Here is a 17969-nt window from a genome sequence, read left to right as displayed (position 1 = left end):
TTGTTCAAATATCTCCATGTAAACATTGGCAATCGCAGGGCTCAACGGGTTACCCATGGCAACACCATCCACTTGCTCATAAAACTCCTCATCCCACTGAAACTGACTAGATGTGAGAAAGTGTCTAAACAGAGCGGTCAAATCTTCAGGGAAAACTTCCGTTATGTAAACCATAACTTTATTGACCGGAATCATAGTAAACAGAGATACAATATCAAAACTGACCAAAATTTCTTCAGGAGCCAAGGTTAGACCTTCAATTTTCTCTATAAAATGACGTGAATCCCTCACATAAGAATCAGTCTTACCAATGTATGGTTGTAGAAGAGTAGCTAGATACCTAGATATTTGATAAGTACGGGAAACCATCGCACTAACAATGGGTCTCGGAGGGAGATTTATTCTGTGAACTTTAGATAAACCATAAAGTCTGGGACACATAGCTTCACTCCTCAGCAAAACTTTTTTATCCTCCTGTGGAATGGAAGTAGAAGGCTTTATCAACGTATTAGTTTTCCTCAAAATAATGGCCGTCGGGTCTCTTCTAAGTTTATTGTAATGTCCTGCCACTAATAGATCCAAAATCTTACTTCGACGAGAAGGAGAAGTTGGTTTACAAATTTGTAGCGATCAACATACAGAAGTCGTGTCTTCAGTTTCCTGAGGGCAGCGCAATACTCCTCAGAGTTGATCGTTGCGCCATGATGGAGGACGTCATCAGAATAACCCCTTCAGAGCCCGAGAAGGCAGTCACTGGCTTAGAAAGCTTTCTCTAGGAGGACTGATGGTGTGGAGCTACTCCATTGACTGCCGTTTTGCTTCTAGTTCGAAGCGATGAACCCAAGTTTCACCGCCTGTGACGGTGTTCGGCAGAAAGTTGTCACCATCAGCAATGTAACGTGGAAGCAATTCCCCACAGATGGTTCTTCGTTACTCCTTATGGTCTTCTTTTAGGTGACAAGGAAACCAGTGGGCACACACCTTTGAGTACCCCATATGGTGGACGAAAGTGTCAGTACTACCAACAGAAACGCCCAGCCGCGCAGCGAGGTGTGTGATTGTGAGGCGTCGGTGGATTCGAATGAGAGTGTCCGCACGTTCCAACACTGCAGTACTCACACCTGTGTGCACGTGGGAGATCAGACAGGTTTGCTCGACCATGTTTGTTGTGAAAATGACAGTCAAGTCACCCGAAGGTTTACGGTGCTTCAGTTCACAGCTAGGTCTCGGTAAACATTCTGCAAGAAAATACGAATATCTGTGATGCTCTGGTTTTCCGTAAAAAGAAACCCAATGACAGCTCTCTGCTTGCAACGAAAGTCCATTACGAACGTCATTTTGAAGGCTATGATAGCGTCACCATCTGTAGGAACTAATGAAACTAATGACGCTGAAGCAGGAATATTCTACGATATTCTACAACAAATTCACCATTTTTTCCGCCTAAATTGGCCGCGAAAAATAAATGTGTTGCTTTTTCGCATTGAACGCCCTTCGTAATTTAAATCTGACTAAATTAACATTTTAGAATAGTGACGGATACTATAAAAGTTTCTGGTTTTGTCGTAATGAATTTCTAACCAATTCGTAAGAATACTAAGCTGGTTTAAGACGTGCTGATAGCTCCTTTAACACGCTAACAACTCTCCCACGCACATCGAGCAAGGAATTGACGCAGGCGTTGGAACCACGAGGGAATGTGGGGAGAGAGAGAGAGAGAGAGGGGGGGGGGGGGGGGGGGAGCGAGAGAGAGATGCGGAAGCTATGCTCAAGTTAGAGCGGGTGCTGTCGGATGGCGGAAGTTCTTGCAGCGCGGGGAGACTCGCAAGAAGTCCCTGGCCGGCCGGTCATTTGCATCTGAGACGCGTGTGCAAACAACCGCCTGCGCCTGCCCAGCGTCTATTAGCATAGATCGCTGCCCTCCACACTCCGACTCCACACCATATCTCTGTACGCTGGAGTCTGAGGGTAGCTGAATGTTGTCAGCGTCCGTTTTAGATATCTTTCTCGAACTCAGAGAAGGATTTTAATATTTCTATCAGCAGTGACATATTCGTGAATGAAGCAAGTGATCTAACAATTACAGAACTATATAGTCTGTAGGGTAGGCGAGGCAAGGGTGCTTACTTACGAAATTTCTATTTCTTCTTATACATTTCACATTACATTACAATGAAAATTGTAGGCCGGGCGCTACAGTCTGGAACCGCACGACCGCTACGGTCGCAGGTTCGAATCCTGCCTCGGGCATGGATGTGTGTTATGTCCTCAGGTTAGTTAGGTTTAAGTAGTTCTAAGTTCTAGGGGACTGATGACCTCAGAAGTTAAGTCCCATAGTGCTCAGAGCCATTTAAACAATTTTTTTGAAAATTGTACACAATAAAATTAGGATCATACTTTCCATGACACTATAAGTTCAAGATTGCTTATATGATGTATCAAAAATTATACTTAACAGAATGTTACAAATGAAGAAATTGGATTTTTGCCCCGGCCCTTGCATGTAATGGTTCAAATGGCTGGTTTAAATGGCTCTGAGCACTATGGTACTTAACATCTGAGGTCATCAGTCCCCTAGAACTTAGAACTACTTAAACCTACCTAACCTAAGGACATCACACACATCCATGCCCGAGGCACGATTCGAAACTGCGACCATAGCAGCAGCGCGGTTCCGGACTGAAGCGCCTAGAACCTCTCGGCCACCCAGGCCGGCTAAAAATGTTGGTCAGTTTCAAATCGTGGATTTGGGTTGATAACTCAAGCTATTTCTATATATTCTGTTTTCTCTTGGTTTATGAATAGTCCAGTTCTTCTGACACTGTGCCTGAGAGATCTGTACATGTCCTCACTGAGTAAGACTGTATTATCCACACATGTCAAGAGTTTTACTTCACTATGTTCGAATCGGAGACTTTTGAATAGCTGTAAATTACTCTCTCAATAACTTTCCCTAATGCAAGGCTGAAGAGAACACATGAAAGGTGTCTCCCGGTCGTAACCCTGTTTCGATTGGGAAGTTGGGGGAAATGAATCCTCTGAACTTCACTACTGCCTGTGAGCCATCCATGCACAGTTGTATCATCCTAATGATTTTACTGGTTATCTTAAATTCACTTAGTGTGTTGTAGAGGTGACTTCTGTGGATGCTGTCATAGGCTCGCTGGAAATCAATGACGAGACAGTCGATGCTTTTGTTAATTTCCCACTGTTTCTCAAAGATCTGCCATAGAGTAAACAGATTATTCTTTGTGGAACAGTTTGGTCAAAATCCAGCTTCTTACTCTTGTATAATGTTTTCTGTATAAGACGTAATTTCTTCGAGAATGATCACTGACAGTACTTTGTACGTTACGTTTTGAAAACTGATTTCTCTCTAATTTCCATGTTCAATTTCGTTTCCTTTCTTGTGTCTGGGGCGAATTAATGTAGTTTAGCAGTCTTTAGGTAGTGTTTCAGTTTTTCAGATCATTGTGATAAGGTTATAAATATCTTTGTGAAGTGCCTCTCCACCCTCTTGTAACATCTCTGATGATACTTGTCCTCGTCTCTGTGATGCTGTGTTCGTCAGTATTACTGCTGTTACTCTCGATCTTTGCAAAGTTGAAGGTTATCTGAGGGTCCGCGAAGTTTAGTATTTTTGAGAAATAAACCGTATAATGTTGTACTGTATCGTGATCAGCGTCATCACAATCTTTATCATATTGTCACCATCATAGTGATAGTAGTAAACACTAAAACTGACCGAGAATACTCTTTAGAAACCTCCCAATGATGCCACTCCATTCCTCGTTATACGTCTTTTACGTAATGTGGATTCATTACACCCTAGCATTCTAGCTACATTCTTAATATATTTTCCATTACCTTCTTAACCTAATCTGACGTTTAAGAAGACAGCAGTATGGTGGACTTTTCCTCTCATAGCCTCTGTAACGTGAAGTTGGACTAGTTTTATTGATATGTATCTGTCGTCGTGTTCTGTAATATTACCGAAAAATAAAACAAAACTTTTTGGGAGTAAGGTAGAGATGCAGACATTTGTACTAGCTAGTTCGTAGGATATTTATTTATGTAGTGTCTGTTCTTTCGGAGATGTTCGATAGAACAGACATTTTGATCCAGCACCCATTATGGAGTAAGACACAGGGAAAATAGATATTGGCTGCAAGCGGACCGGCAAAAATAACTTTCAACTTTCTCTGTTAATTTCAATCAATGCCTGCTTGCAGCCCACGACTATAATTCCTTCGTGTTGTAGGATTTTTGCCCCGTGGCCCTGATTTCTGAACTTCTGGTATCAGCTGCCTTTAATAGCTACTCGTTAAACCAGCACCTAAGCTTAAAGCGAGAATTAGGTAATATACTTACTTATGAGGTACTGGTAATTCGTTGCAATTTTGTTATAGCAGACAAATAGCATACTTAGGTCGAAAGTTCGAAAGCATAAACTGACCTTATACGTCGAGAGTTTCAAAGCGCCAACAGCTAACACATCACCCCTACTTCTTCTACCATAAAAGCCCTCAACTGAAAATGCATAGCTGCCACACTATTCTCAGAAATAACAGAAACATTAGACTCAGATCTTAGCCGTGTGGCGCATCCTTGCACCCTCCAACCTTAATCCTAATCTATCATCAGAAAAAATGTCATCACACTGTCTGTTTCTGCAAGTAAAGACCCCTTCCAAACCTGATTAAAGCAGTAGACGTAGCATAAAAATTACGTCTAAGCCACACTAGCATAATCGGAAGACATAAACAAAATTTCTATTGCATCTTCGAATGTAACGTGCAAAAATGGCTGTTTTGGGAGAAACTATGAATACAATAAAACGGGGTTAATAGAAGCAATGGGGTAAATAGAAACGAAAGTGATGTACGTGAGTTAATGTGCTAACAACCAAGTTCATAAACTTAATGTTATAATAAAGTCCTTAGAAAAATAACATATGTATTCTGAAAAAAGAACTAAAAAATCAATTCATCCAAAATTTTTTGCTGTTGTATTGAATAAGAAGTATTTAACCGATAATCCTTTTCTTTATTGGTGCAGCTTCAAAACAAAATTAGATACACTGCTAGTTATTCACCCCAAAAACCAATAAATAGAGAAAATAATAAAATTGCCACTGCTGTTCCTACTCTCCCCTCTCTGCGTGAACAGGAATTTTAACAACAAAGTTAAAAGTTAAGCAAATAAACTAGTCTAATCCTATACAATTCTGATACTTATTTTTCTTTTTAAAGTTATCAATTTCCTCTTTTGAAGTTGAAAACTGTTTCTATTCACCGCGTTTTACGGTGCTTCATGTCAACGAACGCTTCCAAAAATGCGATTCAATCTCTCATGGACCTGAGCGTTGTCGAAACAGAACGCAGCACAGAGAAAGCAAAGGTTCGAAATATATCATTTTAAAATGCGTACGAATCTTTGACCTCCACATAGACTCATAAACGAGCAATATCAGTGTTAATGCCACCTGTACCTCAAAGCAATTGAGGCTGGTTGAAGTGAACAAAGCACCAGGCTCTGACGGGAGAGTGGTTAATTTTTACACCGAACATGCCGCGGAATTATCTCCTGTACCAGCTCTCATTTAACGACAATCGATTACACAGTGAATAGACCAATGTGAAAGGACAAGAGCGAGGATAACCCGTATTTACAAAAAGGGTGACAGACCAGATATAACATACCTGATACGCTGCGTCAGAGACCAATCTTCTAACGTCAGGCTGTTCCAGGACGAGGTCCAAAGGGAGACAGACCATGGCGAGTTCGCCACATAACCTGACACTGAGGGTCTTGCAAGTGACACATGGCATCTCCTGTGAGGAGCGAGTAGCACCTTCGGGGCGAGGTTCATAATTCTTAACTGGCCGTTTAAATACATTCAAGCTCTAGAAAGGACTCGATACATTTACAACTTTTAGTATTTTCATTGACATATTGATTTCCCGTGGGTATGCACGGAGCCGATCGCTCGCGAAGTATGGCGGACAAGGGAACAAATGTGATGTCACAAGTAAGTTGCAATGCTCGTATTTCTCGTGGGCTGCGGTTCTAAGAGCAGAAGCTCAAACATTATGAAGTTCATGTTAACTGAATCTTCTGTCGGTTCTTGGTAGAACAACATTATAATGAATGAAAAGCACTAGTTTGCTTTTGTTCTGCCGTATTACTTTTATTGGATATTTGGCTTACGAGGCGATCGTCAGACAGTTACTGGGTCTTGCCACCAAAAATGTTACAATGTTTGTAAACAACATTGGAAGAGAAGTTAAACGTCTACATTGAAGCAAGAACATAAGGTAAGTAATATCTTTGACAGTGTCGTGGTAATGCAATGTAAAAAGTAGATCATTTTTGAACAGTAAACAAATAAAAATAAAAATGGAGTAGACAAGAAGAAACTTTAACACAAAATAGGAACAGCATGCCTACATAACAGTTTCTGTTCATAAACAAAACTAACAAAATAAAATAAAATTAGTACTCAACAAGCCTACATGGAGAGTGGCATACACAAACCAATTAAAAGAAGAAAGCATTATCAATGTAACTACAGAATATACAAGGAACTTAAGCAATACCGGAATATGAATAAATGCAGGAAAATGGAGGAATCTGAGGGATCATACTGTAAATGCAATCTTTGAGAGTGTGGTGGTACTGCATTTTAAAAGGTAAAAGAGGCTGAACAGTACACGAATACAAAAGCAGCAAACAGGAAAAACATTAACATTATACTTAAAACAGTAACTATACCACAATTTTCATTAAATAAATGAACCAAGTAAAATAAATATTTGATGAGACAACTACATTATGACATTCCGTGAAGAAAACAAACTTTTTTCAAACTCTGGTCATGGATTGGGAAAAAATGACTTGTATGAAAAGCAGACTACTTTATTCATCATGACATCTTGCAAACATTTGTTGCTACCATAGAAACGCTATAGCTAACTAACATCTGACTGTAGTAAAGTGCTAGGTTCAGGAAGACTACATTTTAAACAGAAAATAAAATTTAGTTACAAAATAGTAGCGCAAACATTTATACATTTCCTTAGCATGTGTTTAGTAACTCTGAGTAACTTCAATAAAAACAAACCAATGAACAGTTCAATTTTAAAATTAGAAATTGAAGTTTAACTGAAGAAAGCTAACTATAAAGTCAAAGCAAATGCAAATAAATAAATAAATAAACTCTTAGTTTTGGAGATTGAAAAATTTTGCTGGAGATAGCATTCTATTAAACTTCACCTCACTAGGGTGGCTCTATTTCAACACTTATTAACTAATAATAAAACAGAAAAGGATTTCCATTAGCAGATGTTGCATATTAACATAAATGAGACATTTCGATATTTATTTATCATCTCACATCAGGCAACGATCAACTATTAAAAATCACTGCAAAACAAATGGGCCACTAGAAAAGGTGTAAAAATAAATTTCAGAAATAATGCCCATCAGGCTTCAACTAACAGTAATATGTTTAACCCTGTTCACGAAGCCATCGCAAATAATACTCCCAAATTACAAATCGGTCTCCAGCCCAATATACGGGAATATTTGTAACATAAACGGACAGACACCGGCAGCAACGTACTTTGCTTAGAATTTTCAAGTCCATATATAATTGTATAATTATAATTTGAACCAGAATGCCCACACTGTGTCAGTCAAGATAGGAAAACTGAACTTTGTTTTTATGCTGACTGCATATTACAGACACAGGTCCGTCTGCTTAGCTGGGTGGTAACGTCCTCGCCTCCCATGCAAGCGGGACGGCTTCGATTCCCAACCGGGTTGGAGATTTTCTCCTGTCGGGGATTGGGTGTTGTGCTGTCCTCATCAATATTTCATCCTCACCACCGGCGCCCAAGTCGCCCAATGTGGCGTCGACTGAAATAAGACTTGCACTTGGCGGCTGAACTTCTTCAGATAGGACATCCCGGCAAACGATGGCATACGCACAATTCCATTTTTTTACAGACACAAATCGTAATATTCCATAATTATTCGCAGAGCATAAAGGCTACTGACTGCCATAAACGTGACACAGAACTAATCTACGATTGTAACTAATGGTAAGCACCTCTTGGGAACATTGGCGTTACCTGAAAAAAGCACACAGTATGTGAACACCACAGCCCAGAGGATAGCTCCAACTAACTTCTCGCGCAGTCTACACATTAAGATGATCACCAAGAAAATCTCTATGGGTCAACCATTCCATTATGCATGCTGTTTCAGTAGATACCAAACAGTGGACGTGATGTCAAGCCCGTCTTCCGCCAGATGTTTCTCAGGTACGGAAAGTGGCAGACTGGCAGTGAAGACTGTAGGTGAAGCTGCTATTTGCTTCTTGCACTCGCTATCAGCGTCCATGTCCCACATGACCGCCAGGCGCTGCTGTTGGATGGCAATCCAACTGTCATTGGCAGGTAACAACTGTGGCCGCGCTGGACAGGTAGACGTTACATCAACTTGGCACGAATGCTCCGAACCGTGGCACTAAGCGGGAGTTTCCTAGCAACAGAAAACATTGCAGTGACTCCGTCTCTGACAAAAGTCATTGCAATAACTGTGTCTCTGTCAGTATGTGGCTCAAAGTACACAGTGTCATAGATCTACTTGAGAAGTTGAAATTATTACACAATTGTGATGCAGGCTGTTTCATCCTAGCTTTAAATACAATTAAGAACAAATGGGGAAATTTTCGAGGTGTAGTTTGTGGGCAAGAAAGCTGAGTGTAGTGAGGCGAGTGAAGCATTGATTTTTCCCAACTGTTCAGCTAAGTCAGCCCAATAGAGCGCAGGACGTAATGCTGTGAGCCGTAACAAAGGGATTCAACTTATACTTACACAAAATTAGATGCTTCAGTACTGTTTCAAAACTTCGTCGGATTATGTAAGAATGATAAGGTTCAATATTGAGATTCTCAACATGGTTCGCTAATGAATTACTTTAAAAGTCAGCTTTTGGTAAATTCTAAGAGCCGCATAATATTAATGCTGGAAAAATCTGTTTTTGTAATATAATTGACTTTACCATAAGAACATATGATCATGGTTTTCAGGAAGCTACATTCTTTTGGATTATTCCACTTTCTTCGGATTATTGGGAGCACGTAATATTAATGCTTGAAAGTTCGACTTCTGTAATTGGGTTCAGTTTATCACAAAAAAAATATGATAGAAGTTTCCATGAAGATTCCTTATCTACTTTTTCTGTTTTTAAGAGAAAACCAAATATTGTACCTAAAATTTGTGAAATGAGTTAGATTAACTAAATCTTTGTTATTAACAACAACGCCATGATGACAATACTATATTCATTATGTGTAATTATCAACACGTATCAAGTTTCAAGATAAAATTGTAAAGTTTCAAGGCACAGAAGCTATAACTCAGGCACGTCACAAGCGACTACCTACCGTTGGTTCTGTTTGGAAAATTCTGGAGCTCACAGATTAAGCACCGTCGTGCCAAGGATATAACTACACTCCTGGAAATGGAAAAAAGAACACATTGACACTGGTGTGTGAGACCCACCATACTTGCTCCGGACACAGCGAGAGGGCTGTACAAGCAATGATCACACGCACGGCACAGCGGACACACCAGGAACCGCGGTGTTGGCCGTCGAATGGCGCTAGCTGCGCAGCATTTGTGCACCGCCGCCGTCAGTGTCAGCCAGTATGCCGTGGCATACGGAGCTCCATCGAAGTCTTTAACACTGGTAGCATGCCGCGACAGCGTGGACGTGAACCGTATGTGCAGTTGACGGACTTTGAGCGAGAGCGTATAGTGGGCATGCGGGAGGCCGGGTGGACGTACCGCCGAATTGCTCAACACGTGGGGCGTGAGGTCTCCACAGTACATCGATGTTCTCGCCAGTGGTCGGCGGAAGGTGCACGTGCCCGTCGACCTGGGACCGGACCGCAGCGACGCACGGATGCACGCCAAGACCGTAGGATCCTACGCAGTGCCGTAGGGGACCGCACCGCCACTTCCCAGCAAATTAGGGACACTGTTGCTCCTGGGGTATCGGCGAGGACCATTCGCAACCGTCTCCATGAAGCTGGGCTACGGTCCCACACACCGTTAGGCTGTCTTCCGCTCACGCCCCAACATCGCGCAGCCCGCCTCCAGTGGTGTCGCGACAGGCGTGAATGGAGGGACGAATGGAGACGTGTCGTCTTCAGCGATGAGAGTCGCTTCTGCCTTGGTGCCAATGATGGTCGTATGCGTGTTTGGCACCGTGCAGGTGAGCGCCACAATCAGGACTGCATACGACCGAGGCACACAGGGCATCATGGTGTGGTGAGCGATCTCCCACACTGGCCGTACACCACTGGTGATCGTCGAGGGGACACTGAATAGTGCACGGTACATCCAAACCGTCATCTAACCCATCGTTCTACCATTCCTAGACCGGCAAGGGAACTTGCTGTTCCAACAGGACAATGCACGTCCGCATGTATCCCGTGCCACCCAACGTGCTCTAGAAGGTGTAAGTCAACTACCCTGGCCAGCAAGATCTCCGGGTCTGTCCCCCATTGAGCATGTTTGGGACTGGATGAAGCGTCGTCTCACGCGGTCTGCACGTCCAGCACGAACGCTGGTCCAACTGAGGCGCCAGGTGGAAATGGCATGGCAAGCCGTTCCACAGAACTACATCCAGCATCTCTACGATCGTCTCCATGGGAGAATAGCAACCTGCATTGCTGCGAAAGGTGGATATACACTGTACTAGTGCCGACATTGTGCATGCTCTGTTGCCTGTGTCTATGTGCCTGTGGTTCTGTCAGTGTGATCACGTGATGTTTCTGACCCCAGGAATGTGTCAATAAAGTTTCCCCTTCCTGGGACAACGAATTCACGGTGTTCTTATTTCAATTTCCAGGAGTGTATATAAATATTTTTGTATTCATAAAGGTTGCTGCTTGGACAGTGTTGCCAATACTTGAAGCTGCTCGATCAAGTGTTGCCTTCACTGTCCGCACCAAGCTATTATAAGTAACGAGGGCCCTGTACCTGACAACTTAGTCGATCGTGGTCAGTCATACGGGAAAGTGCTATTTTCTGCTGTAAAATTGTTTCGCATTTGCTTATGCCTCGGATGACGTTAGGAACGGCTGACATTATTGTGTTCCTGTCGAATGGCATAAAGCTTAACACTCATGGAACTGTGCAAATGCGAATTTACTTGGAGTGCGAATTTATCTGGAAAACTAGTGTTACCGTGTCAGTGTTTTGTTTTGTTGCCGCCCGCTATATTGTAGAAAACGGTGTGGCACTTTTCGAAGATTATTCTGTACTTTTAAATCGTACATTCAACTTTTCATAAATCGGAAGAAAGAGTAGAAATCGTCTCTGGACGGTTTCGAGTGCTGAGAATTATAGGACAAGCCTTAATGATTCTTACACTCACTCGTGTGCATGCGAACATTGATCATAACATACTATTTCTTCAAGAGACAGTAGACTTTTATTGATCGACGTGGACTCACTCGTGTGCATGCGAACATTGATCATAACATACTATTTCTTCAAGAGACAGTAGACTTTTATTGATCGACGTGGTACATGAGTTCTAGCACTCTTCTTAGAGAGTTAGAACATTTTATTTCAGGTTGGGCAAACTGAGATGTGATCTTGTGGACAGTATGTTCTCCATCGCTTTGTACCAGCCTGCATAAACAGTTTTCAGGCCCTTGTAAAGGGCCGTGGTATCTCGGAACCACCAACGACTACCAAACATCTCAAGTTACAACAGTAGAGAATATCCATACTTTTACCAGACGCTCCACAAGTTCATGAGTGAACACATGTGGAGGTATGGAACGAGAGGAAAGAGTAATTAAACAAAGACTAGAGAGGATGATAATAAATGCTTACGATCCCAACTGTACTAAAATGTAATATAATGATCAACACAAATATGCGGGTTAGTATACTTAGTGAGTAGATACAATTCAACAGACTACATGATTTTACGTCTCAGAGAGGTATAACAAAATGTTGTTGTGATTTCTTGAAACCTCGCCATACGAGTGGAAGAGTGTTGGGGTAAGTCACTTGAAACATTGGATGGTTAAGTTAGAAATACCTGCTGTTCCTCAAGTGATCTAAGGAAGTTGAAGGCGCTAACGAAGGCCCAACATTCCACAAACGAAATACAGTTGTAAAATATATCGTGGACAGAAACCTCCATGATCGGAAAGATCACGTTATTCACAATCACGTAAACATAGCGCAAATGTACAAAGAAAGCAAAGAAAGCAACAACCTCCCTAAAGTCGAGATCGAAGTCGGATGAATGTGCCCATTCCACTATCGAAAGACAGAGCAGCATATCCACAAAGCAAGCGGGATCGCAACAGGAATATCTCTTTATATTGTGGTCACTAGACTTCCAAACCGAAATATACTTCCCAGAATTCTGATTGGTCGAAGACTGACAGTTTCCGCTCGTCCCGTCAAATTATTCCGTACATGACTTTGTGACTGTGGTCGAGCGCACGGATACGCTGACTAAAGATATCCAGGTCAAAGCGGACCCCTTTCAATATGTTGTCTCTTTGATTATGAAATATCTTCGGTCAGAAATATTGCCAAATTAGGGGAAAGTGTTGGCACAAAAACACTATGCAAACGACAAGCTGCATTTTTTTGCAAAGACAAAACACAAATACTTCGTACGTTTATCTACATCTAAGTGGTAGCGTGCCGGATGTGGGTAACATTCACAATAATTCAACTACAGCAGATTATAATCTACAATTTACGATAAAATAATAAAATGTGGCAATATTTACAGTCCCTATGAAAACCCCAACGTTCTAGGATTAAATTACTTTCATAACCAATTGTGTCGTCGTTTATTTTGTGTCATCATGACGACGCTGGAAAGGTGTAAGGTACTGTATATATTCGTAGTAAAACGAATACCAAAATGTCGAGAAATTGTCTGCATTTAAATATTTGTCGCACTCCTCTTAAAGATGACTGTAAATTTTCACTTCTTCCAATATGTCCATCAACTTAGGCTTACGCATTTCGAGAAGAGCTTTGGTCCAATCTTTAGTGTTAAGTGGTTTATAGTTTTATCCCTTTAAATGCGCTACCGAGATGAAAGGAATATTTCACACATGGTCGCATGTTCTCTAAAATGCATGCTAAACGATACTGCTGTTTGGTCAATGTAAAATTTATGGCAGTTTTCAAAGGTGATATCGCAAATTCCTGATTCTGAAAATGGCTCAGCTTTACGGGGTACGTTACAATGATTGTTGTAAGTTGCTATCGACTTAGAAATTGTTCCTCACCTTCGTGTCCTTGAAATAGCGTTCTAGATTATCAGCGATTATGCGGATTTTTAAAAAAAAGTTCATTTAAAAATAATCGCCAAAAACACAGTGAAACCCAACGATACTTCATTAACGTACAACATGTAACGTAGTCAGCCTCACACAATTAAAAAGAGCCATCATATTTACTGCAACAGCTATTGTCACAAGAGTTTATTTTATTAATATTGCATTTCAACTTTTCTTGCAATATAAGAAACACAGCTAAATAACTAACTTCTAGAAAAAAGAACGCTTTACCTTGATGTAAAATTGTCATGACGGTAAATTACAATTTACTCCTTGTTGGAAGCCTGCAGCAATTTATATATCTTCATTATTTTGTCGGGTATTTTCTCTACTGCATTATTTGCTAATTTTAACCAAACAGGCCATAGGTGGAAAAAATTCTCTCCATGGATGCAGTATTGGCAGGGCAAGAAACGAGGCACTAATATAATAGTTCTAACAATGAGCTTTTGTTCTCAATAAATTAATCATAGGAATTTGTAGTAATCTGTTTAATTGCCAATAAGAAAAAAATCCCCTAAAAATTCCATTGAAACCTATGAAAAACCAATTTCACAAACTGCCTTGCCTTTTTTTTTTTTTTAAAAAAAAAGCCTAAGGTATAATATTATTTAAAGGCTGAAGATGTACAACTCACCCAAGTGAAATAAAAAATATAATTCACAGCAATCATGGAGTCATTCAGAAGGTTCTTAGCTATTGCGAATCAAGAAGAAAAAATTGATTGCTGTGTAACGAACAGTTATCCAGAATAATGTACACATTTTCATCGCAGATTTCCAGCTTCTGCTGACCAGACGTTTTGAGGCCAGAGGTGATAGCGAAGAGAGCGATGTGTTGCATCTGTATACTCCACGTCACTGGGGCTCTTTCTGCTAACGGTTTTGAAAAGAATTAGGTGTTAGACAATCCGTAGCGAAATCTGCACAAATATGATGCGGGAGATCGCACAACGTTAGTTTTGATTTCTCGTATACTGCAATATGTTGAAGAATTAAAACATAAAAAAAATATTAATTTCAATTTGCAAACAGGTTTTGTATCTGTTACCAGGTCCGACATATAACGTATCCTTCGAGATCATTAGAACTTTATGATAAAATATAAAGGAAACACAAACCTTAAACTATCATGATGAACAGGTAATAGAACTGCGGAATGACCACTGGAAGCACTGCTGGGAAAATCGGTTTTATTCAGTGACAGTTATTCCAAATCCATAGTGACACAATATCCAGATAACGGCAATAAACTGAGATAACCAATGGCATGGAGTACCTCCTAATACCGAGGGGGACATCCTTTTGTCCGGCATAGAGCAGTAACTTGACATGGCACGGACTCAGCCCCTGCATAAATATTGAGCTATGGTGCCCCTACAGAAGTCCATAATTGCGAAACTGTCGCTGGTGCAGGATTTCGTGCACGAACTGCTCTCTCCATTATGTCCCACGTCAGGCGATATAGGTGGCCAAATTATTCGCTCGAATTGTCCACAATGTTCTTCAAACCATTCGCGAAAAATTGTGGTTCGTGACATTGCGCATTGTAGTCCATAAAAATCCTAGTGTTGTTTGTGAAAATTAAGTTCATGTATGGTTGCAAATGGTCTATAAATAGTCAAATATGACCATTTCCGATCAGTGATAGGTACACTTGGACCAGAGAATTCAGTCCATTTCATGTAAAGACAGTTCAAAACATTTTGAAGTCACCATCAGCTTGAAAACTTGAATATATGGCTTCTCGAGGTCTGCGCCACACTCGAACCCTACTATTAGCCCTTCCCAACTGCAATCGGGACTCATGTAACCAGGCCACAGCCTTTCAGTCGTCTAGAATCCAACGGATATGGTCACGAGAACAGGAGAGGCGCTGCAGACGAGGTCGTGCTGTTAGCAAAGGCACTAGCGTCGGTTGCCTACTGTGACAGCCTAACTCGAAATGTCGCAATACTGTCGGAACGGAAATGTTCGTCGGGCGTTCGACAGGGACTTCTGCAGTTGATTCACGCAGCAGCCATCTGTATATTGTTACCCGACTTTTGTCTCTTCAGTGTTTTACCTAACTCTTTCCGTTAAAGTTTAAAAAACTTGCAACCATACAGACCACTTTACATTCGCCTTTCGTGCTTCTTGATCCGGGCAGAGACATCAGCTTCAGTAATCTTACGCAGCTAAACATACCGATGCAGTCAAATCCAGTTAAGATGAAGTACTCTGTGCTTTTAAATAGCGCTTTCAGAGCTCTTGTTTTCTTTACTCATAAAAATAATCGTTTATATGTTAGTATTATTAGAAAATATTAGATAGCTGACACTTAACAAAACATCGTCAAGACACTAGTTTTTGTTTGGAATTATTAACCGAATGTTATCACAAATACATCAGCCGGATTACTGAAGACGACGTTCACAGGCAAAGCAAGAGTTATAAACTATACTAATCAAATTTGATACTGATGTTGTAAATTCGAAAGTAGCTCTGTCTGGTTCACTTTCGCAACTAAACCACCGAACAGATTTTGGTGAAATTTGGACTGGTGATAGCTTAAACGCTGAGGAAGAATGTAAGTACTTGGGAAAGCCGATAGAAGAAGACACTTATTGATTTGATGAATACAACGCGAAATGAGGAAGTTATTTACTCTTTGACTTTTGACGTTCATCATATTTGTGAAAACTCTTCTATTGGTTGATACGTTCAGTGTAATACGGTGGAATGTAATAAATACATCCTCAATGTGTTCAGATGCAACCCTGTCCTATTTCAAACGCTGATGTTCACGCATATTTTATAACTTCTGAGATACTTGAAGACTCATAACGGCGGCGTCATTTAAATGCTGTATGATGAACAGAGAGACATTGTGCATTTGCGTGTAAGACGTGGGAGGATTTCAGTGCACCTACATTTCATTATGACGTGTGAACGCAGTGGCTTGTAACAGACAGACATGTGAGGGGAGTTGATGTTACTGCACATACAAATATTATAAAATTTGTACTGCAGTCAACTGTAAATTATTTATACCCTTTCTTCGTCAGTTTAAAGCTACATAATAATTTTAAAAAGTCCACATTTTAGTTTGCTATTGTCACCATCACTCATTATAGCAGAACTACTGATAGTATCTGTATGTACATCGTTTCAGGGATGGTTGCGGAACTCAGGTGTTCGATAAAGGATATAAAATTAAATACCTTTCGGCCGTCTAGTTTCGACTTTACTTTATTTGGCAAAGAGTTTCAGCGTTTCACTAATCCATCTTCAGGCTCCTGACCGACATGTAGGAAGAACCTATTCGGTTGTGATCAAAACACAGGCCGGCAATACTGGTCTAGTAGATTGTTGCTGTAGTGATTACTTCAGCCAACACCTGCCGAGCGACTACTGGTATGTGTCAACAATTCTTAGCATTGTGATTAGCCACGCTGTTCCTTAATTGCGGGGTCCTCGGTCCGAATCGCTCGGGACTGGGTGCGTGTTTGTTGTCCTCACCATCATCCATTAGCGATTCGTTAAACTCACTGACGTGACGTCCAATGAAAAGACTAGCACAAAGTGGCCAAACATGCCGAAGGGGTATCCTCGCCAATTAAGCCATACGCACATTCCGTTTCATTTTACAGATATGCTACCACAGCAACGGGTAACAGCTAGAATACAAGAAATATAAAATTCTCGTTCTCATTATCCATTCTTCCATAGCATTAATAGTAAATAAGACAGCAACTCTGTCAGTTTCGTTTACACGACTAAACCATTGAACTGATTTCAATGAATTTCCATGTGGAGATTTCAGCCTTGGGAGAAATACAGACATCGCAAAGGATGCGAAGTAAGGAATGAAACATCTCTTTCTTTCACATCGGTGAACCATAGCCGTGTTAAACAATTGTGAAATTTCTTCCATAATGTACATGGTGTTAATGCATGCTCACTCCCCTTTTCTCCCATCGGTAGGCGTCGATGCACCGCTTGGTGGGACGGTCGGGGGTGTGACACATATCATGAGCTATGTTTGCCTGAACAGGCTGACTCATAAGGGAACCTGACGTTATGGCACGCACAGTGGCTTACTGTGTCTCTGTCACCCATCACAACAAAACTGCTGATACGCAAGCACAACCACAGCTAACAGCTAGTAGGTTAATTTAAGATGAACGATATATTTTTTCATTCTTCTTATGAGCCTATTTTATGGTGATTGTGTTTTACGTTCTAATTTTAACATTTCGGCATAAGGTAGTGATAATCTTTTTCTTTCTTTTACTACCTAGCTGAGAATAATGTAAACTATTAACAACTGCAAAACTTGTTTGTGAGTGTGAGTGAATATAAAACTAGTTACTAATAACTAACACCTACTGATTTTGTGGCATCATGTGGCTAATTTAAAGAAGTCAAATACATCAGTTTACATTTAACTGTCATATTATTTTTGCTACGCAAAAGCAGGCTACCTTCAAAGTATTGTTGTGTTCGCTAGGAACGGTAGCCACCATCCTTCCTCGCCAAAATATTATGGTACAACAATATCTGCAAAACATTCTTGTTTTTAAGGA

The sequence above is a fragment of the Schistocerca americana genome, chromosome 1, assembly GCF_021461395.2.
Source record: "Schistocerca americana isolate TAMUIC-IGC-003095 chromosome 1, iqSchAmer2.1, whole genome shotgun sequence".
Classification (NCBI taxonomy): Eukaryota; Metazoa; Arthropoda; class Insecta; order Orthoptera; family Acrididae; genus Schistocerca; species Schistocerca americana.
The sequence above is the reverse complement of the archived record's forward strand: the minus strand, read 5'-3'. Positions refer to the sequence as shown.